Genomic DNA, 24,198 nt, shown 5'->3' with positions numbered 1-24,198 from the left:
CATACAATCTAGGAGTTTTTTAATGGTGGGCATTCCCATCACAACAGTTCCTTTTGGAGTAGCTCACATGAATTTTAGATGAACCAAAATTTTGGATGAAATTAGAAGCTTAGGTTGCCTAAATGATGGACGTATTAGATGCAAATAAAACATCATGGTGGGCCCCACACATTAAGGATTTGCATTGGATCCGACCAGGCCTCCGTGCTGGCGCTCCTGATAGTGATAGTTGACTGGACTGATTTTGGGCCAGGTCGTCTGCACACCTGTGGACGTGGGACAACCTGACACGGTCTAACGTCCCACGGATGTGACCATGGCACGTGCGGTCTTGTGGTGAGGACTAGAGGCGGATGTGTTTGTACGTGCGATATTTTCAGCGTATCAAAAGAACAATAGTTATATAATGTGGTAATAGCCAAAGGATTTGATTCATCCAAGTGGTGTCTTTATTTATTTAAATCTGTATTCCAGATGAAAACTATTATCCTTGGGTCCGAGGATACGTGGTGTCCTTGGGCTGAGAGTAAATCCGAGTGGGGCCATGGTTCATGGTGGGCCTCACTTGCATTGACAGAGCGCCCAAGGATAATACTATCCACGAGGTATCTTTCAATCCGTCTACCACTTGAACTATGGATCATATACTCCGTAATTAGGATAAAGAAGGGTATACATCTGCAAATGGGTAACGGATATCCACGTGATTTTAGAGGTTTTGTGCATCATCTTACACAGCTACTGATGGATTGGCCCACCTGAGTTTTTGGATGATTTTTTTTTGGATCCCAATTTTCTCAACAGAACGCATCAGATACCCTGTTTGGACGTCTGATACACATCACGGTGGGCCCCACATGAAGTCGGCTCTACAGTATTTTTGACCCTTTGGGATCATTCTTCATGTAAGAGTGATCATTGGGCCATAAGATGTTTTAGAGGTAAGGTAAGAGGTAAAGAGGAATCAATGAGACCTACAGAGGTATGATGAAGGATTAGAACCTGAGAGCTCTTCTAGAGGTAATAGGATCTACAAACCTTTTTAGAAGCCTAATAGGAAGTGGGGCCCACATACACTTCTATAGGTAAAGTTGGCCCACAAGGTTTCTTTGTGTGTAAGAGATGGAAGAAGGCTCACTAGATGTTTTAGAGATAAGGTAAGAGGAGGAGGTAGATCCACAGTCATTCCTAGAGGTAAAAAGGAAGCAATGGGACCCACAGAGGTATGTTGAAGGAGATGAGCCCATAAGCTTTTCAAGAGGCAATAGGATCCACAGGCTGTTATAGAGGTCAACTATGAAGTGGGGCCCACCAGCACTTCTATAGGTAAAGCTGGCCTATAAGGTTTTTACATGTAAGGGAAAGAAGTGGGCCCACTAGATGTTTTAGTGGAAAGGTAGGAGCGAATATGGGCCCACAATCATTCCTAGAGGTAAATGGGAAATAAGAGATAGAAGTGGAACCACTTGATGAGATTTTTTCGGAGATGTGGAGCGAAATGTAATTTTTTCCGGATCCAAAATAAAATCCCAATTCAAAGATCTTCCAAATACAATCATGTTCAATAACTATTTCATAACTATTTTAAAAGGTTAGATGATAATTGAAACCCCGTGAAAAGATTTAAATAACTCATGAAATTTTCTTTGGTAGGTGCCATGAAATTTCATAACTATTTATAAGAATAGAATACATAGAGATGGAGAAGATGTGGTAATGATGTTGAAGATTAATGGATGATAAATGATAATTACTCTGAACATAAATAAGAAATTCTTCAAACTTGTAGGATGCAAGAGACAACAAGATTTTTTTACGTGGAATACCCTCCAATGCGAAGGGAAAAATTACAAGACCTAATCCGCCACATATTCACTATAATAGAAAGAATGAAAATGCAATATCACCCAGATATAAATTAAAAGCAATACAAAAAAAGGAATTTCCGACCAACTATGGATTGTAAAAAATCTCAAACACAACCTTTGGAGAAGATAATAAAAGAGATCAGCACTGTGGATAAACTCTTATGAACTCGGATGTGGAGATTTTGGTGGTAGAAAGCTTTTATTATTCTTCTTTTACATAATCCTCTCTCTCTCTCTCTCTCTCTCTCATCTTTTTCTACAAGAAAAAAAAAAATCCCTTTATTGGTAGAGCTCTCTAAACAAAAAGTCCTTTTTTTTTTTCCTATCTGTTTACTTGCTTGGCTAAAAGACCAAAATATCCCTTACACATGTATGGCAAAGTAAACACTACTTAAGTTACACATGTGGGTCCTACCTTCATATGAGGAGGGACCCCCAACAAAAATGAAACTTTAACAATTAAAATCTGTTGAAAAATTAATTAAAACATTTAGAGTGTTAAGCTTAGTGAAAAAACCATTGACAAGTCCCTGATTTATTCGTATCAAAGCCATAAATATGTTCCTAGACAAATCAATGGATCCCTTGTTAGGCCGTTTAAGAATCAACGGTTTCTGATAGAAATAACTAGCTACGCCTACTTTATTGGCCTATTGCTTGGCCATTGTAAGAAGAGCCAAAATCAATCAATTAAGATTGTGACCCTTAAATGTCTTCAGGTCTAAAGATTAATCATCCTTTATGTATCATCAAGTTCTGATTTCATCATCACAATCCAGACTAACAGGTCTTCATACTATTAACTTGAATTCGATTCACAAATGTAAGTGGCCAAAAGTTAAAATTCAAAATTTTAATTTATAGCACACTCACACTCTTACGCAAGGTAAGGATAATGCATAAACTAACACAAAGTCGGCTCTAAATGGTGGAGACCATCCATCCTGATCTAACTCAGTTCTCTCAAACAAGATAACCATACATCTCATGAATAGATGTCCACAAATGTGTCCTAGGCACCTGTGACGGTCATTGTTTAACAGGGTATTGAGATTCATTATCTACTTCTTTCCTAACTCAATGATAGTCATATCCATTCTCGGGCTAAAAAATTATCAAAATAACCCCTTCTCAACAAACCCATAATTTAAATTTAAGACAATATCACACACATAAAATCAATAAAATGTCCACTAAGGAATTATGGTAATCATAATCTATGATTGAGATTGTTCTAATTATATCCACATGGTTAATGAATTACGACTCATATTAGTTTTTCTAGACATCGGTTCCAAACCACACTATATGTTTTGAAGGCATGGTAAAAGAGGAGGTGGGCCTCCAATTATTGCTGGAGGTGAAGAGGAAGCAACATGGCCCACAAGCTTTTCTAGATGTATCAGGAAGAAGTCAAACCCACAAGCTTTTATGAATATAAAAAGAATAAGTGGGGGCATAAAGTTATGCTGCCGGGTTGATGGCCCTTTGGGTTCTAGCAAGTTATTATTATTATTTTTTCTTATCACGAAAGATTTGAATTTGTTCCTTTTGAATATTGTTAGATCATGGTGGTGGGGTTCTTGCTGATTGTGGTCCGTTGTCCTAGTATTGGTAGAATATGGTGCCATAAATCATTATCTGTTAGATTTGGTGTCATATTTCAATGATTTGAACTATTGACCTACCGCGATACACAACTGATAGTAGCTGCCTACGAAACGTTCAAATTGGGCTGATCCTAAACTTAAGCCCACAAAACAGTAATTAAGGGTGCAGTCCATATCCAAAGGGAAAGGATCAAATCATCAAGTGGTTGAAATAATTCAATCTGACATTTTTAAAAAAATCCCCATTCACTGAGGAAAAAGGAAAAAATTAGCATTGTAGACACTTTCCTTCTATGCCATTTTTTTTTTGTCGGCTGAAAACTTATATTGCGCAAGTAGATTTCTAGGTATGGGAAAAGGGTTTTAGATAAAAATATTCCTGATTTTTAGGGTAAAATAGCTAGAAAAAGTAAGAGTATTTTCATTTTTATCGATTCATCTATATAGATAGAGGCCTACTTTGATAAGATAGGTTTTGTTCCAGTCGAATTAAAAAGGTGGATGATAGGTAGCATCTAAGCTAAAAAATTACCCAAAAATAAGTATACTGAGAGGCTGCGTTGGTGGCAAGAAAAATATTGCAGGTGAAATATTGGTCAGTCATCCTCACTCAAAATGCAACACACATGCATGTATCCAAGACATTCAAATTTCATGGCATCCCATGGATGGAGTACACACTTAAAGTCACATTGATCATCCAATCTTAGCCGTTCAATTGATGGCTATCAAATAGATGGTTTAAAGTAAAAATATGGAGTAGTCTAGTTTCCTGAGAAGTGTTGGTCAGCCATTTCACCAGTCCAGACTGCCGTAAAGCTAGCCATGTTTAGTACATGTGGCAGGCTATGTATCAATTTAGGTTATCCATCTAGTGGGCCCCAGCATAGATGCAAGTTATATTGCATGATCATAGTCATCTCAGTAGTGGCCTTCCAAGCGAAATCGGATTGCGTACTGTGTTACTCACTAGGCTTTTATCGTACTGAGTAAACTCAGTTGGGCCTACTGTTAATGTTTGTGGATTATCCACGCAGTCCATCCATTTTTCCAGCTCATTTTAGTGGTTGATCCGAAAATTGAAAAATGCCCAAACCTCAAGAGGACCACACCACAGGAAACAGTGGGAATAGTGAATTCCACCGTTGAAACCTTGGTAGAGCTCACAATGATGTTTATTTGTCATCCAACCTGTTAATAAGATAACAAACACATGGATTAAGGGAAAACAGAAATAACAGATTGATCCAAAACTTCTGTGTCCCCAAGAAAGTTTCGACGGTAGAATTTCAATTCACACTGTTTCCAGTGGTGAGGTCCTCTTGAGATTTGGATATACTTCGTTTTTGGGCCAGAGCACTAAATATATCTCTTAAAATGGATGGACGGAGTGGATAAAATATGTAAATCATGGTGAAGCCTATCATTTGGTCACCTAGACCGTTGATCTAATGGATCAAACCATGGACAGATATGCGCTAAGAACAATCTCTGCCCTCTTTGTCATCAAGTTTAGATTGCCGTGCAATTCAGTTTGCATCTGTCTATTTGCAGGACATTATCGAAAGTTTAGGATCTTACGAACTGAGATATTCATTGGATAGATCTCACTTTCATGCTGGCGCACATCAGATCAACGGCCTGGATAATTGAACCATGGCTCCACTCGGATTTACTTTCAGCCAAAGGACACCATTTCCATCGGCTATTACATGTCCAGCGGCACGGGAAGATGCAGTAAATGCACTCATTTCCACCATTTGTTTGTTTTAATTTAAGTACGGGGTTGACTCCCGGGTAAATACGTATTTAATGTAAAAGTCGCTGCTAATTAAATAAAGCTGATATGTGATCTACTAATAATCGGATAATTGATTAAAAGTTAGGAAATTATAAGATTCTCAATTCAAGTAACTCATGTACTTAGTTGATGGCTATAGATTTTCTGAAGTTTAATAAAGTAAGAGATTAAGTATCATTTTTTATTGGCACAATGTATGATTTTTTACTTTATGGAATTTTAGTGCTTGTTTGATTTTTCAATTAGGTGGTAAATGTAATGTAAATGCATAATGATTATTTCCTTCTGTATATTTGATTTAACCACTGACTTTTTTGATGCAAAAATGGAAAAGGTCATTAAATAATTGTGGGTCCCACCATGATGCATGTCGCTTATCCACATTGTTCATCCATTATGCCAGCTGAATTTATGGCATGAGCTAAAAAATGAGACATATCCAAAGCTCTAGTGGACCACGCCACAGAAAAAAGTGAATCAAACACTTATTGTTAAAAATGTCTAAGGGCCACTGTTTCTTTTGGTGTGGGCCACATGAGTGTTGGATCTACATAATTTTTTAGTTCATGTCTCAAAATGCTGTAGTAAAACGGATGAACGGAACAGATATGTCATATACTTCACCGTGAGTCAAAAAATTTTAACTAACATTTTTGAATTGGTTTCCAAGGCAAAAATTTCAAAAATTTTTAATCAGGTGAAAGTGTCATAGTTACTCATTTACCAATCAAACAGGCCCTTACAATTTTTTGGAGGGTTCAAAGGAATTTCAACGTTACTATATCTACTAGTGCTTTGCTAAGCTGAATTTCAACGTTACTGTATCTAGTAGTGCTTTGCTAAGCTTAAGCTTCTGAGCCGGCAGAAAAATAAAATAAACGGCACCTGATTTTATTGCATAGAGTTTAAGACCTTAGGTAGGTAAATAAAATAAAAAAGAAAGTAGATATAAGAGGTGATTACATGAATAAAATAAAAAAATAAGTGTGTGTATTGGTAACATGTTTGAAACACATGGAATTGAATACATGTTGATTTGATATGCAAGAAAGAAAATGTGAGGCTCAACACCCTCTTCTGCCAAATTAATGATCAAAATATCTTTGATTCCAATTATACTCTTCGATGAAAGCAGCTTTTTATTGCTTTGAATATTTATGCTTTTAGTTGGGTAAAATAAAGGATGCACTTGGAACTTTTTGAGAACTAGCAAGGGGTTGGAATGAATCATTAAATTAGATTGATGGCCATATAGCTTCGGCACAACTCGAGAGAGCTTCAACTAGCCATAGATGCTTCAGCAGCTCCCGCCCCACTCAACTCACCGGCTCTCTGTCTTTTTCTTGTCTTTATTTTCTTTCGTCTTTTAGCCTGTTTGCAGTGAGCTAGGCATGGGAAATCTTGATTACTGTAGTTTTTAGGCATCTAAGCATTACCTACCGCTTGCCAGGCACATTGAAAAAGGAACCGCAAAAGAATCGAGTTAGGCTCTGTAGGGGAGCTAGGAGCTCTGGTTAGGCGATACTTAGAAACGGTCCTTACTGGGCCGTTTATACCTAGAAACGGTCCTCCTTAGCTCACCTTTTGAAATTCAAGAGCAGCTTGTTAGTTGCAACTCCGGTGGTATTTGGAGATAGAGTTGGTACTCTGGTGGTGTTTGGAGATAGAGTGTTTCCTCGCTTTCTCTTCCGTCTATTTGCTCCGCAATAGTCAATCTGATCCGATGGTCATCTCCAAAACTGACCCTGAGCCGTACAGATACTTTAGTTAATTTTAATTTCATTTAGAGTTGGGTGTCTGCACATATTATATAACTTCTGTTCTTTTAATTCTTAAAAAATGTCGCACATGCAAACGCATTCACCTCTAATCCTCCCCACGAGACCGCACGTGCCATGGTCACATCCGTGGGACGTCAGACCGTATCAGGTGTGTCCCACACCCACAAGTGTGCAGATGACTTCCCCAAAATCAGTCCAGTCTACCATTAGCAGCGCTAAAATGGAGGCGAATCCGGGTACAATGCAAATCTCTAGGTTAACCTTAATGTAAAAATGTACGTGTGGGACCCACCGTGATATTTTATTTACATCCAATGCGTCCATCATTTAGGAAATCTAATTTTCTGAACTTCTTCCAAAAATTAGGTCCATCTGACACTCATGTGAGCCACACAGTTGGGAAGGGAAAGCCCACAATTAAAAACTTCTAGATTGTGTAAGGGGCCTACCATGTTTTTTTTATATGAAATCTAGTCCATTCAGAAGATGCATGCTAAGAGGATTAATGGACCCAAAAAACAATAGACCATTCTAAAACTTATGCAGGTCACAAAAAATGATTTTAGCCTTTTTAAGTTTTAGATTAACCTGATTTTTGAGATGGACCATCATCATACTTTTAAAAACCGTCCATTATCCTTGCTCATATTTGGTCCACCTGATCAATCATTTCCTTAGAATTCAAGTCAGTTTGGGATAGAAATTAAAAAATAAATGGTACAAATCATGGATTCCAATTCAAGAATAGCCAAACGAGCCATGAGTGGTGGTCCTTGGGAATTATGGATAAGCTGCTTGGCAAATGTATTCAAACATCCCATCAAGGAATGGATTCGATCTCAACATGGGCTTGACCCTTGGATTAGTCAAAGAGTCGTCAATCCTTTATTCTCAATGAATGTCAAGTCAACTAGGCCCCACTCGAACCCATAATCCCATCCGTTGATCAGACCCAATCAGAACTCCTTTTCAGAAACCACATATCCGATCATCCACCTATTTCTCATATGGTGGATTTGCAATTGCACGCAACAATAAAATATAAGCGAATTTAGAAACGGTCGGCATCAGTCGTTTGAGATTCCACCACCATTAGCGTGATGGAGAATTAAATCATCCTTATATAAATCCATGGTGTGTAGTTTAGTTTGTAAGTTTCAACAGAGAAGCTATGTATACGCCTTAGTTCTTAGACTCATTGAGTTGACTCAGTCGATTACATTTCAAGAGGAGACTCTGTGCAGCGTTGTAGAGTCAACTGGCATACACGTGAGTGGGCCCACACCAAATAGCCATGGTTATGATGATGGTGGTGGCTTGAAAAATCGAAGCTGAGGTGTTTTCTCTTCATCTTCCTCAAAGGCGTCCATTGCCTAGAAGAATCAGTTGGCTAGTTTTCATTCGGCGTTGGACACTTGGAGGAGGATGAACAGGAGTCCCTCATGAGAAAGGCAACCCTGGGAAACTGTTTTCATACATCTTTCTAATCGAGCTTGATGCGTTCTTTTAACTATACAGGTATGTTGTTTCTCCAATACAGGTGAATTTCCATAAATTGGGAGGCTGGCAATTGGCTAAGATTGGTTCGGTGTCAGTAGACCGAGGTCTGGACCGTTAATATTTACGGGCCTAAGGCCCATCCGCCCAAGAGGCCCAGTTCCAGACCATGTCAATCTCGTAACGGACCAAATCAGCCTTGGTTTTGGATCTAAGTAGAAGGGCTAGGAAGGGGGCTTGGGTGCTACCCAGGAACCAGCTATGTGGGTGCGACCGTGACTGTAGGGCCACCTAGATGAATTCATTGTATATCGATGCCGTCCATCTGCTTTTGTAGATTATTTTAGTTTTTGATCCTATAAAATTTTCATGTAGAACACACCACAGGAAACAGTGGTCTCATTGAAATCCCACCATTAAAATCTTCCTTGCATCCGCTGTAATGTTTATTTACCATCCAACCTGTTGATAAGGTCATACACATTTGGATGAGAGGAAAAAAAAATCAGATTGATCTAAATTTTTTTTGTGGCCGACAAAAGGTTTTCAACGGTCATTAACCATTGTTTCCTGTGGTGTGGTCCACCTGAAATTTGAATCTGCTTCATTTTTGCGAACATGTCCCACAATAAACTGGAAAAACAGATTAATTAAAGGTATGGATGTACAGTGAATACATCCAAGTGGGCCCATACGGTCAGGGTCTTAACATCGCTGGTTCGGGTGTCTCACCCAAGTTGCGCTCAAGGACTAGTGGAATGGAAAGCAGCGCTCAGCCTGTTTAATTTACTGGGCCCAATCGAATGGCTGACGCAGTCCAAAAGCCCAGAAGGGTCCCAATACAACGCTAGAGGAGGTTGGACTGAAACCCGTTTGATGGGAATCAGCTCTTCTTCTTTCGGCGAAACACCGTTTGATGGGATCTTTTCCACAGAATCTCTGCCCATTCATGCTGTAGAATGCGCCTCCTGATTTTATTATGAACTTGTGTTTCACTCCCAATTCTATTTAATAGAGACTAACAGTTGGTTTACGCTATATTTTCTTTTTCAGTATAGAATATAGATAATTTTGTAGATGGGGTTGGAATGGAATTGAGAAACATGGGTGATGAGATGCTTCTCTCATCTATTCCATTTTATTCTCCTCTTCACTTTCTTCGTCTGAAACCACACTCGCAGCACATCATGATTGGGTTGTCGTTGGGGTTGCAAGCACTTTTTATCAGATAAAAAATGGATAAAAATATTTTCCTTGTAGCATATGATTTTTTTTTTTCCTTTATTGGATTTATTCTTATACATTAGAAAAGAGACGAGAATTTTAATTTTTTATATTAGAATTCTCCACTAATTGTTTGCATTGAAAATCAAGAATATACCTTGAGTCCACCCTCATACATGCCTTAATCAGATCTTTTGTTTTCTCTCCATGCATAATGTCATGATCATACGTGGATAGAGAGCCGTCATGCATTGAAATAAAATTTGATGAGAGCCATTATACATTTATTTGCCTAGAGCCCAACAATCATTTTTTAAATATCTATAAAAACAATATATATATATATATATATAGATATATATATATCCTTGGAAAAAATCCGCTTTTAATATGCTTCATTTTTTGTTTAGGTTTTCTTTCAAATCTTCTTTCTGGAAAAAATTGTCTTTTTAATATGCTTCATTTTTTCTTTAGGTTTTCTTTCAAATCTTCTTTTAGGCAAACTAGTAGGAGCAACTTGGGTTCATATAATTGAGATTGTGCGTACGTGTGATCGAAGCTGTTTATCATACGAGAGAGATGCTGTATCCTAAGTATACAATTACTAAGACTCGGTTCATCGATGTTCTTACTTCCAGAGGTAAATTTGTCATTAAAACAACAACTATAATGTGCCTCAATTCTCAAAATTACTTATTATATCTTCTCTGTGATAGTTCCATTTTTTTGCTCTATCTCACTGTAACAACTAATATATTTTTCCATAAAAAAGGTGTGAAAGCTCTTTCGTCCAGCATGTTTACCGTCCATTTGAATGGAGCGGAATGAGAGAGATGTTTACTTGGCCAGCCTTGTCGGTCATGTCCCTTGCTACTCACGCGTGCTTCGCACTCCATGGATTCTGGTCCGTGTATAATAACTTTGGTGTAGATTCCTCGTCTATGCTTTAAAAAATAATAAAAAAAAAAAATTCTTCTCCTTTCATTAATAAAACCTGTTATTTTAATATTTTTTTAATTAAAAAAATAAGCAGTTGGCTGATTGCATAGTTACTCGAGCGAACTCTATAAGGCCTACTTTAGATGTATGTGTGTCATCCACGCCGCCCATCCATTTTTCCAGATAATTTTAAGGCATGAGTCGAAAATTGAAGCTTATCCGAAGCTCAAGTGGACCATAGCGCAGAAAAAAGTGGGGATAATGATGTCCACCGTTGAAACCTTCCTAGGGCCTACAGTGATGTTTATTTGTCATCCAACCTATTCATAAGGTCACACAGACATGGATGAAGGGAAAACACAAATATCAGCTTGATATAAAACTTCTGTAACCCACAATAAGTTTTCAAATGTAAGCATTCAATTCCCACTGTTTCCTGTAGTGTGGTACACTTGGGCTTTGGATATAGTTCAATTCTGGGATCATGTTGTAAACTGATCTGGTAAAATGGATGGACGGCCTGGATATGACACATACATTTTTGTGGATCCCACAGGGTTTACTCAGTACACAATCCGCATCCGAATAGCAAAGCTTTGTATTTTGGATGACGCCCCATCAAACTTCCTTTATAGTTTAATGGGCCTGGGTTAGTCCTAGCCCAGTCCAGCTGATTATGGGGTGGCCCACAGATTCGAACAAATGATGAGACGTCCAAGAATTTATAAAACTGTCGATATTGGGGCATCTTATTCTGTTAGCTTTATGACGTAGAGTGCACTCAGATCCTTTCTATAAAAGCCCATGGAAGTCAGTAGTTTTATACAGCAGTTGGGTGAACTTCCAGCTTCCCTTCAAAGCTCCTGAGCCACACCGTTGGAGCCTTTGAAGTGTGGAGGCTGGCGGTAAGGTTGAAACTGGGCCCTGTTGGACCAGGCCTGGATCTTGTCCAGCCCATGCTCCTAAAGGCTCATGGGTCAGTCAGAGATAGGGCAGTTGGTAGGGCTGTCAATAGGCTCGGTGGTTCTTAAGACTTTCTGGCCTACCCGGCTATCCGGCCGGGCTCAACTTGGAATGCTAGGCCCGAAGGCCAGGGTGGGCCAAAAGGTTAAGCCCGTTTAATAACCAGGCAGGGCTGTAGCTATGTTTAAGAGCTCATCGGCCCGGTCTGGCCCATTTAGGAATCAAGGGCATTTTTTGTCATATATGATGCATGGTGGGAGATCTTGTCCAAGTGGTTTGTTGGGCTCTGGTTCAGTCTGCACTCGGACTTGAGCCATGCATAACCATCGTAACCTCGGTTCGGGCTTGTTTGTTTTGGCCCATCATGGACCCAGTCCAGGCTCAGGTCTATGTTTTACTTTGCGAGCCAACAGGCATGGACAGGCCAAGGTCTGAAAAACGCCTGGCCCACATAGTTTTGGCGGGCCAAAACAAACGGGCCTAACCCATAATGATTATGCATGAACCAAGCCTGATTCCGGCCCAAGCCCAAAAACCCACTTCTATGCAAGATCTGGGCTGTTCATTAGGTGTTCCCATATGCATGATATTGACAAAAATGCCCTTGAAACCTTCAGCGAGGTGCAGGGGAGATGATGGTCTCATATGCAGAAACCCAATCACGGTCTGTTTAATAAAACAGGCTAATCGGGTTAGAATTTAATCCAAGAAGGCCCAACGGGCCATCAACCGACCATTGACGGGCCCTAAGGAAAGTATTTGGACTTGCATCTGCTTGAAAGACTGACAAGTAGATATTTCTCATGCTTAACTAAAATAGATGAGTCTAAGATAATGGATGTGGGCCTGGCCCAGTTTCAACCTTGTGTAAACCCATGGAGATATTGGGAGGACAGTGGCAGTTTGTCTGTGTTGGGCAAGCTTCCGATCTCCCTTGATAGGCTTCCGTGCTCTTGGCTAATGTCCATATGGGTTCGGGTGCCTTCAAGGGGGATGGAGAGCTTACTCCTCATGATTCTTGGTGGGCCTGACATTGAGTGGGCCAGGGTTGTTTGAGGCACGTTTTTGAACTGGTTGGGACAGCCCTGTTCAAAATTTTGATTTTGCTGGGCCCGGGACGGCCCATTAGCGGCCTTGGATCTTGGGTCCCTATGGTCTCCACAGAGACTATCCGAGTGGACTGGAGGGTTGTGGTTCTTCCATGCCATTGGATGTTATAAACCGTTAGATGGGCAAACCATGATCCAGACCGTTTATCGTGTTGGGACATCTCTTTTCTTTTGCAGGTATTCCCGTGCCGTGAAGACAGGTAAAATTACTCTACCGTACTACTTGTATGAGAAGCTTTGGCACAATCCAGCTGTTTAACATCACATCAACGGATGATTAGATCACATCACATGAAACAGTGGTGCTTGAACGTCTACCGTTAAAAACTTCCGCAACTGTTGATTAAGTCACACGGAACTGGGTGAAGGAAAAATACAAATATCATCTTCATCCAGAACTTTTGTGGCCCAAGGAAGTTTTTAATGGTGGGTTTCAATCATCACTGTTTCCTATGGTGTGGTCCACCTGGGACATTTTTTTTTGTAATAAACTCTAAAATGAGTTGGTAAAATGGATGGACAGCCTATCTATAAAACTGTATATTCCGTATATAACTATTTATATTTCATGTATATTTGTTAAGATCTTTCATAAATCTTTTCAGATCTCCACTTCATCCCATCTGTAACTGTACTTTTAACATGTAAGATTTTATTAGTTTAAGGACAGAGTTTGCTATTCAATTCTTGAGCTCAAAGAAAAAACAAACTCTCTAACTTTTCATTTCAAAGCAATAAAATGTCTTTTATTCTACAATTTTTACATCCCAAAATCTATGAGGGTCCCATTATTTTGATGTCCAAACCCAAAAATCAGGTGTGCCACAGTTTAGCATGGCTGGAAAAAAAAAAAAAAACTGAGAAATGGTTTTTTGAAGCTTCTTAAACAACGGCATGTCCACTTCAAAAGTAGAATTAACTGATTTTTTGGTGGAGAATGTCTAAATAATCAGACCATGTCATGGACAGCTTAGATATTGTGCCAGTCTGCCACAGACCATGTGATAACATCTTAGACATTGAGGCGGTCTGCCATATTGGCGGATGTGGCAGCTAGTGTATGTTGTGCCTTTTGCATGCGCATAGCAGGCATCTACTGACCTACATGTCATGATCTTCAACATGTTCATCTACATTCATGTGGTATGGACATCCTAAGTTTTGGAATGGCATGAATTTTTAAGGTATCTATTCATTTTATAGTAGGGCGTCTTCTGGATGATTAGATGGCATATACAGAACTTGGTGGAACCACACACAATCTAAATATTTTTTCATGGTGGGCATCCCTATCTCAACTATTTCCTTTGGTGTGGCTTACCTGGCCTCTGGAACGGCTTGATTTTCTGGTGTAAAGGAGAACATAAGGGGGCACAAATGATGGATGAATTGGATGTCTACTCTTTTCTAGGCGTGGGTTCGACTTCCCTCCCCAACATTACCCTATGTACGTGGTTGTGTGCATTCGAGGGAATAATCTCACTTAAAATAGGGTAGGGACACCCTATGTTGTAAAAAACAAAGCTTTGTAAATAATTGTTTCATATATTAGAAAGAAAAGGAGACAGTTTAGTCGTTTCTTCATTGCCAAAAAGGCAAATGAATTTTGGACCCACTCTCCCTAACTTAGTAGCATCCATGCGTGATAAACAAAAAAGATAATGGCAAATGCATGAAAAATGTTTACACCCATTTTTGGTGCCATGACATGGACCAATGGAAAGATACCATGTGAAGACACTATGTGTTTGGTACAGTCAAAAGTATACTAGCACTTGGAGAAGATTTGCATCTTTGGCGTTGTACATTCTGTCATTAATGCAACGGTACAAACTCTTATCAAGACTTTTAAGAGAATGAACCGTCGTATCTTGCATGACCATGATTAACATGCCCATTAAATGAGGAATGTACCTAGCACGACTATAAAAGACTCGCCGAGCGAGCATATCATATCCCACAACTGGATATGATCTCATTCGCAAGACCATATCTTATAGTCCTTCTAAAATGTGACATTTTCTCAGAGACGTTTGGAGAACTAGTAGCGATCTAGAAGTTTTCAAAGATTCACATATTAGGCCAATCTCTAAACGAACCTAACTTAGGATCGGGTCATGATCAAGAGGAATAGAAACATCATCTAGGTTGGTCTGCAACCATGACTCTATCAAGATAAAAAAAAATGGGGGAACTGAATCTGGCCTGGTTCAATAACAAATCGGTATCGGGTGTCAAATCCCACTCTTGTTAGGAACTAGACGATTTGCATTAGATCACCACAATAAATGGTTGTGATTAAGCGAAGGATGCTCCATTCATCGAACCAAAAGTCCTATAGGGGAGCATCTATGAATAGGAATGGAAATATGAGATCCAGCCACTATTAACGTTTTAGAGATCTTCCTGATTGAGAACCTTTAGATTTGCAAGGTAAGAGATTGTGCATTCAAAAAACTTGTACAAATAATCTCAAAGGATGCAGAAGCCCAACAAGGGGCTTTCACTACTTTAAGAAAGCTATAAAAGGAGCACTCGAAGAAGAACTAAAAGCCCCACGCCAAGTACATATATTTACATGTTTACTTTACATTCATGTTTACTTTACCTTTCCTACCCTAGCCTAGTTCACTATTGTCTAGTAGCTCCTACTGCGGTACGTTTATCTTAGGAGTATATTAAATATTTACAACCTTAAGTTGCTAGATAGCCATGTCTATTTGAGTTCTGATTCAGTTGTTCATACTCCTATCACATTTTGCTAACAATTTGCCTTGATCGTTTGTTTTGATAAGCACATCATGTATTTATCTTATTTGTCACTTCAATTAGATTATAAAACATGACGGTTGTAATATGGCCAATATATTAATAAAGATTGATCGCGTGATGCTAGTCTTTATTTTGTTATGTGCAAATGTTTTACTTTAATTGAGGAATATCATATTAAAGCACTGGTAAAAAAGAAAGTCATTAAATCGGCCGATTCTGTAATTGCTAGAACAAGATAAAAAAAACTTATTCATAGGGCTAACCCCTTCCCTTGCTCAAATTGCTTGAGTACGACGCGCATTAAATCAATGAATTAGTGATGAGACAACTTTGGGTTCCGATCCAGTCTCCAATCTGTCTATCTTGATGCACGGGTACCAGCCAATTTAGTCAATATCCTTAAGTCGAGTAGATTCTAGTACGCCCACGTAATTATACATGCACATGTATTTCCCATCCAGAAAGATTTCAAGTTTTAGATTTTAATAGCTTTGTGAAAATATCAGCTACTTGATTTTCTATTTTGCAATATTAGAGCTTAACTTCTTAAAATTTTTAGTAGTACTGCGAAGGGCCTTAATGAAGGACAAATCTTTCGACCAGATTCTAGGACCTGTTAGAGACGTGGTATTAAATGGCATTGAATTGAATTAGGTGGAATTAATATCATTATTGCATAATGATTACATATATGGAAATACCATATTATTTTGATCTCCCACATTTGGGATGAAATTCTTCCACTGAAAAAACAAACTATGTATTAACTATTAAGTGAAACCCGTAATTAGTGGACCATGGAATTGTAATAAATAGACTAGATTTCACAACTAATACCGGTCACCTACATACATATGTAGCTCGATTGTCACTTTTAAAGGGTGCATATAAATGGATGGTGTGGATAAAACATATGTATGAATGTGGGGCCCACAAATATAGAGGATTTTGAAATCCACTAGAAAGCTTATCGTATCTCCTATTAGGACCGGATGATATGATACTTGAAGTAATTCAATCCTTTCAATCATTTTCAAACATTAGATAGGATTTATATTAGACCAAATGCAATTCCATTCCACCTAATCCCACGTTCCAAACAGGCCCAAAGTTACGAAGACGAAAACCTAAGCCATATAACTTCTGGACCATGTGAATAATCTATTGGATTACTTAGACTCAAAGTAATTATTTGCATATCCTGAAGAAGGAAAGGAAAGAAATTATTTAGAACAAAAAAGGAAAAAAAAAGAAAAGAAAGAAAGAAAGAAAGACAAACTAGAGAAAATTGGAAACACATGGAAGAGAATTGCATGTAGGAGGCCCTTTTGTCCTAACCTTCTTTTATTAAATCAATTACAAGAGTAATGCTATAACACTTTGCATGAATCACCCATTAGAGAAGATTTGTGCTTCCCATCGTCCCATTGAACACAAGTTTATTGGCTTGTTGCTGAAGAACAAGCAATCAGTTTCTTCCCATGTATTTCATTTAGGATTGTTTGGCAAAGTGGATTTAAAATCCTGCGATATTTGGTGGATTTTGAAACTTGTGAAATGGAGTAGATTTTATAGACCATCTTTGAAATGGGAATGATGTTGGAATAGATGGCTGTTGATGGCCTCTACACATAACGGTTGAAACTCTCCACAATTTGCAACGGATAAAACAACTCCATCTCTTTTATAACAACTTCTTCAATAATAATGGAAGATTAAAAAATGACTGCAATTCAATCTCTATAAAAGTAATAGTCATAAACAAGATCATATGAAAGAATACTTGTTATTTTAGTGAGAATTAAATGTCAAACAACACTATCCCAATTTTCAATCACTGGTATTATTGGCCCCTTGCATGAACCAAGTTATGCCCTCATGGAAGTAACCAGCTATGCCCACTTTATTGGCCCAGCATGAACCTTGCAAAAAGACCTAAAGCTGATCAATCAATATTGTGACCTTTACACGTCTTCAGGTCTAAGAATTAATTATCTTTTATGCATCATTAAGTCTTGATCTCATGATCACAATTCAGGTTAATAGATTCCCAGATTATTAACTTAATCTCAATTCACCAATGTAAGTAATCAAAAGTCTGAACATAGATCATTTATTCATGACACACTTACACTCTTGTATAAGGTAAGAACAAAACATAAATCAATACCAAATCAACTCCCATTGGTGGAGATTGTCCATCATTGACCAAGTTAGTCCCTTCACACAAGATGAACACACATCTTATGAATTAATTTCCACACATTTGTCCTACACACCTATGATGATTATGGTCTAATATAGAACTAAGATCCATAGACCACAACTTTCTCATGTCAATGATTGTCATGTCCAATATCAAGATGAAGTACTAGTACTAAAAGAATCACTTCTCAACAACCCATGATGTAGATTCAAAGTAATGCTACATACTGATGATCAAAAGGATATTCGCCGGGGACTCATAGTTATCATGATCTACAGTTGAAATTGCCCCAGTCACGTACACATGGTTAATGGATTTGGGCTCACATTAGTCTTCTAATGCGGCTCACATTAGTCTTCTAATGCACCGGTTCCAACATCAGTGGATGTTTTAATTTAGAGGTATGATAAGAAGAGGAGGTGGGCCCACAATCATTTTTAGAGGTAAAGAGGAACAATGGGGATCATAAGCTTTTCCCGAGGTATGAGGAAGAAGTGGGGCTCACAAGATTTTATGGATATAAAAAGAGTAAGTGGAGGTATAAATTTATGTTGTCTGGTTGATGGCCCTTTGGGTTCATTTGCATGTTATTTTTTTCTTACTTACCTTCAATTGTTTTTCTTATTATGAAAGAAACAATTTTGTTCTTCTTTTAATATTGTTAAATAATGTTGGGTTTCTATCTGATTGTGGGCCATTGTCCTGGTTTTGATAGAATACAGTGCCACAAATCAACCATCCATTGAATTTGGTGTCATATTTCAATGATCCTAACCGTTGATCTAGCCAGATAGACACCTGATAGTAGCTGCCTCCGAAACCCTCAAAACGGGATGATCCTAAACTTAGGCCCACGTAACAGTGGTTAAGGATAGGTCGATATCCCAAGGGAAAAGAGTTAAATCATCAAGTCTCTGAAATTAATAATTCAATCTGACACGTTTTTTGGTATCCCCATTCACAGTAGAAAACGTCTACTGATCAAAAGATACATTTGTGCCACAAAATGTAACACTCATGCATATATATATATATATATATATATATATATATATATATATATATATATATATATAGTATCCAAGCCATTCAAATTACATGCCATCCCATGGATGGAGCATACACTGAAAATCACATTGATCAAGCAATCTTAGCATTTCAATTGATGGCTATCAAATGAATGGTCTAAAGTAAAAATATGGAGTGGTCCAATTTTCTGAGATACGTTGATCAACAATTTGATCGGTCGGTCTAGATTACCATAAAACTAGCCACGTTTAGTACATGTGGCAGGCAGGCTATGTATCAATTTTGGCCGTCCATCTAGTGGGCCCTAATATAGATGGCAGTTAAATCGCATGATCATAGTCATCGTAGTGTTGGCCTTCCAAGCGTAAATTACAGTCGAGAAAAGCAGTAGCTATGATCACTTGATCATAAGTGTGAATTTCATGGTATAGGACGTCCATCACAACATCCAACGTCGTGGATATACTGTATTTGGCAGCATCATTTGGGGGATTTGTGATGATTTCAGTTTTTCCATCACTTGAACGTAAATATTTTGAAAGATTTCGATTTTGATTCTTCCAAAAATCCCTCAAAATAGCCTTTATGGCATTTGAAGTTTGTAGAAGGATGTGGGTGATTGGAAATCGGGAGAGTGGTGCGGTTTGATAATAGATAACTGGTAAAAAGATTTCTCACCAAAACAACGTATTTTCTTTCATGTGATCTTGTTTATGGCTGTTCTTTTTATAAGGATTGAATTGTAGCCATTTTGGGTAGAGGCTATTGTTATGGGTAAAAATGGATTGACTAAAGAGAAGAGGTCGGCTTGGACATCTCATCAGGACATGAGGGCGGCCAACACTTGTCATGACCAGTGAGCTCCTCAATGGCCAAGGTAAAGATGTCAGCCAAAACCAGCTCGGCCTCAATCGACAATAGCTCGGAGCGATTTAGTTGTGCTTGGGTGAATTCGAGTCGTCCATGACCAAATAATAGAGCTCAATTATGGTGAGCCCAGTCCAAATAGTCCTCGGTCATTTGACATAGCTTGGTTGAGATAAGCTCGACTCTGGACATCTTTACTCGACCATGAAGGTTCGACCAGATCAGTTAGGTATGAAATTCTCTCCCAATAACACACGACAGTAGTAACCACCCATGACGCAAGATCTCGCACCCTCACTCTACTCTACACCACTTAGACCCTGTTACCTTAGCCTGACTTAGGCATCGGATGGTCCCCTGCTTGAGCCAGGGTCTCCTTTGCTTATTGCTTTGCGCATGACCAGGTTTTGCTCTAAGCACTTAAGGATCAGCGGAGGGTGATCCAGATTTTGACATCAACAGCTATCACTGGCCATGCGTTCCAACAGCATTCTCATTTCGAAGGTAGTCTGCAAAATCTAATCTATTTTACAAGTTTCGAAAACCACTAGATTCAAATCCACATTGCCAAACGGCCCTATATGAAATACATGGGAAGAAACTGGTTACTTGTTCTTGAGCAGCAAGCCAGTAAACACGTGTTCAATGGGATACAAATATTCTTTAATGAGTGATAGCATTACGCTTATTCAGTTGATGATTTAATAAAAGATGGTTAGAAGAAATTGGGTGCTTACACAGAGCTCTCTCCCAAGTCTTTACAATTTTTTATAGTTTGTATATTTATTTTTCTCTCTTACTTTCGTTTTCCTTTTTTCTGAATAATTTCTTTCTTTAGGACGTACAGATAATCGCTTGGAGTTCAGGTAATCCAATAGATTATTCAAAGAATGGTACTCTAACTAGAGCACATAAATCAACACAATATATATGTGAGCTATCAGATACATTATCTGGAGCATACTGTTGCTTCGAGATTAAGGAGCTACATAATATGGAACCGTGGAGAGGGACTATTCGATGGGTGCATATGAATCCGGAACGTCCATCATCTCAATCTGGAGCGAGTCTCTTATCATATTATATGCTGGTTTGTCACCAGAAGTCACGGCTTTTAACCCCCCTCGGCTGGAATATCATATGTGAGGACATTGCCCACATAATATCTATCCATGTTCATTTTTTAGTCCGGTACATGCTAAGGTGGTGTCCAAAATCAATCCCCTCTCTACATTGCAATGGATCGTTCAACACGTCTCCTTTCGCTTGTCTTAGTAGTAATTCGATCTTAAGACAACACACACACACACATATATATAGTATAGATAGCTATCTATAGGAAAGGTGGAGGTCTTAACAAATATATACATTAATTTATCTAAATAGTTCTATTATATACAGTTGTATAGAAAGGCATTCTATGTACTCTTAACAAGAAGAAGAAAAAAAAGAAAGAAAGAAAAAAAAACTCCAACGACTGTTGCAGATGGGTCGCAAATTCGATGTTGCTGATCTAAGAATGGTTGTTTCCAGCCTTCTTTACAGGAACCAGATTGGGCGAGACTGGGGAAACACTGAACTCGGTGAGGCCCTGTCGTGGTGAGATTTGATTGGTCTAGACCTGTGTGGCTTTGAGCCCGAACCACCTTCAAACGTCTTCTGCGTGGCTTCATTTCTAACAGGGAGAGTATTCGGTGCGGCTGGGGCGTCAACCAGCATGGTAGGGCACTGATGTGGCCAGATTTTTTTCCTGGTTGCGGCCATCTTGATTAGTGTATTTATTACGTTGATTGTCTTTGGTGTATTTTTAACCGTTTCTTATTACCTTGCCGTGCTTTTTCAACCGTCTGATCATCCCACACAGTAATTTTAATGCTGCCACAAGGGACTCGGATTGCGTAGTGTGGCACACATCACTGACGTCCTACAGCACCTACGTCCCTGCTGTGCTGCTGGAAAAGCTATGTGGCCCCCACCATGATGCATGTATTCTATCCACACCGTTCATCCATTTTCCAGCTCATTTTAGGATACGTTAGTAAAAAAATGAGGCAGATCCAAATCTCAGGGGACCACACCATAGGAAAAAGTGCATATTGAACGCCGACCATTAAAAACTTCCTAGGGGTGACAAAAGTTTTGGATGAAGCTGATATTTGTGTTTTCCCTTCATCTAGGTCCATATGATCTAATCAACCGGTTGGATGGCAAACAAAAATTACAGTGGGCCCCAAGGAGCCTTTAACGGTGAGCGTTCAATCACCACTGTTTCGTTTGGCGTGGTCTGATCATTCTTTAATGTGATGTTGGACAGCTGGATTGCCTGTTGCTACGTGCCAAGCTTCTCATACAAATAATACAGTAGGGTAATTTTACCTGTGTCTTCACAGCACGGGAATGCCTGCAAAAGAAAAGAGATGTCCCAACACGATAAACGGTCCGGATCATGGTTTGACCATCCAACGGTTTATAACATCCAATGGCACGGAAGAACCACAACCCTCCAGTCCACTCGGATAGTCTCTGTGTGGAGACTATAGAGACCGATATCCAAAGCTGCCAATCACGTTGGACGCAACTCCTAAAGCGATGAATGAAGAGTTATAATTAAACAAAAACTTATTATTTATAGTAAAAACGAAATTAAAATAGAAACGACAATCAATCTAGCGGTATTTCACAAATCCACTTGGGCAACTCGGTGTAGCTGGGTTGGTTGGCTAAAGTAGCTCGTTCTACCCCAAAATTATTTATTTTACGTCAGATAACTCATTCCGGATTGCGAGATACGCTCGATCTAAGGTCCGATGGTCCGGATCTGGTCTGATCATTCTTTAATGTGATGTTGGACAGCTGGATTGCCTGTTGCTACGTGCCAAGCTTCTCATACAAATAATACAGTAGGGTAATTTTACCTGTGTCTTCACAGCACGGGAATGCCTGCAAAAGAAAAGAGATGTCCCAACACGATAAACGGTCCGGATCATGGTTTGACCATCCAACGGTTTATAACATCCAATGGCACGGAAGAACCACAACCCTCCAGTCCACTCGGATAGTCTCTGTGTGGAGACTATAGAGACCGATATCCAAAGCTGCCAATGGGCCGTCCCGGGCCAAGCAAAATCAAAATTTTGAATCTAATCAGTTAAAAATCAGTGCCTAAACTAACGCTGGCCCACTCAATGCCAGGCCCGCCACGAATCATGAGGAGCAAGCTCTCGATCACCCTCGAAGGCACCCAAAACTCCATATCGACATTAGCCGAGAGCACCAGGAGCCTACGAGGGAGATAGGAAACTTGCCCAACAAACACAAATTGCTACTGTCCTCCCAACGCTTCTATGGGTTAAGTCAAGGCTACAACTGGGCCGGGCCGACAATCAGGTTTCTTAGGCCCATTTATGTTAATGGATCATGGGCCATATCTACTTGTCAGGCTTTCAAGCAGATTCAACTTCAAATACTACCCTTAGGGCTGTCAACGGTCGGCATATGGCCCGTCGGGGTTTCGTGCCTGGCTGTTTTATTAAGCAGACCATTATTGGGCTGTACGTAAGAGCCCATCATCTCGCCTGATCCTGGCTGAAGGTTTCAAGGGCATTTTTTTCAATATCATCCATGATTAGGTACACCTAATGAACAGCCCAGATCTTCCACAGAAGTGAATGGCTGGGCTCGGGCTCAGGCCGGAGTCAGTCTCGGTTCATGGATAATCATTATGGGTCAGGCCTGTTTGTTTTGGCCTGCAATGGGGATGACATGGGCCTGGGCCTGGGCATAGGTTTTACTCTGTGGGCCATGCTTTGACAGACCTTAGATTGTCCATGCCCAGCTCACAAAGTAAAACTTAGGCCTGTGCCTGGCCTGACTACATAATCGGCCTAAAAAAAAATAAAAAACGCCCGAACCTAGGCTATGATGATTATCATAGCTCAAATCCGAGTCCAGCCCGAGCCGGAGCCCAACAAACTACTTTGGACAAGATCTCCCACCATGCATCATATATGACAAAAATGCCCTTGAAATCCTAGATGGGCCAGACCCAGCCGATGAGCTCCTGTAGAAAGCTTGAGCCCTGTCTTGTTAGCTTTTACACCCACCCTGGCCTTCGGTCCTTCCAGGCAAAGCCCAGCCAGATAGCGGGCTAGGCCAGAAACACTGACGGACCTCCGAACCCGTTGACAGCCCACTACTAACTGCCCTATCTGGGAGTAACCCATGACCCTTGAGGAGCCTGCGCTGGAAAAGACCTGGGTCTAGTCCAGCGGGGCCCAGTTTCAACCTTACAGCCAACTTCAAAGGCTCCAACGGCGTGGAGCAGGAGCTTTGAAGGGAAGCTGGAAGTTCACCCAACTGCTGTATAAAACTACAGACTTCCATGGTCTTATATAGAGAGGATCTGAGTGCACTCTACGTCATAAAGCCAACAGCATCCGATGCCCCAATATCGACAGTTTTCTAAATTCTTGGACGTCTCATCATTAGCACGAATCTGTGGGCCACCCCAACAGCAGATGGACTGGGCTAGC

The 24,198-nt window shown here is 39.6% G+C and overlaps 1 long non-coding RNA gene across 1 annotated transcript; it reads right to left on the bottom strand.

Moving 5' to 3' along the window:
- Positions 1-22,795: 22,795 nt before the first annotated feature.
- LOC131239254 (uncharacterized) lies at positions 22,796-24,198 on the bottom strand. Its single transcript, XR_009168109.1, has 2 exons — positions 23,650-24,198; positions 22,796-23,600 (listed from the first exon to the last, which is right to left on the bottom strand). It is a non-coding gene; the product is annotated as an uncharacterized LOC131239254 (long non-coding RNA).

This window comes from Magnolia sinica, chromosome 3 (assembly GCF_029962835.1).
Source record: "Magnolia sinica isolate HGM2019 chromosome 3, MsV1, whole genome shotgun sequence".
NCBI lineage: Eukaryota > Viridiplantae > Streptophyta > Magnoliopsida > Magnoliales > Magnoliaceae > Magnolia > Magnolia sinica.
This window is presented reverse-complemented; position numbering and strand designations above follow the sequence as displayed.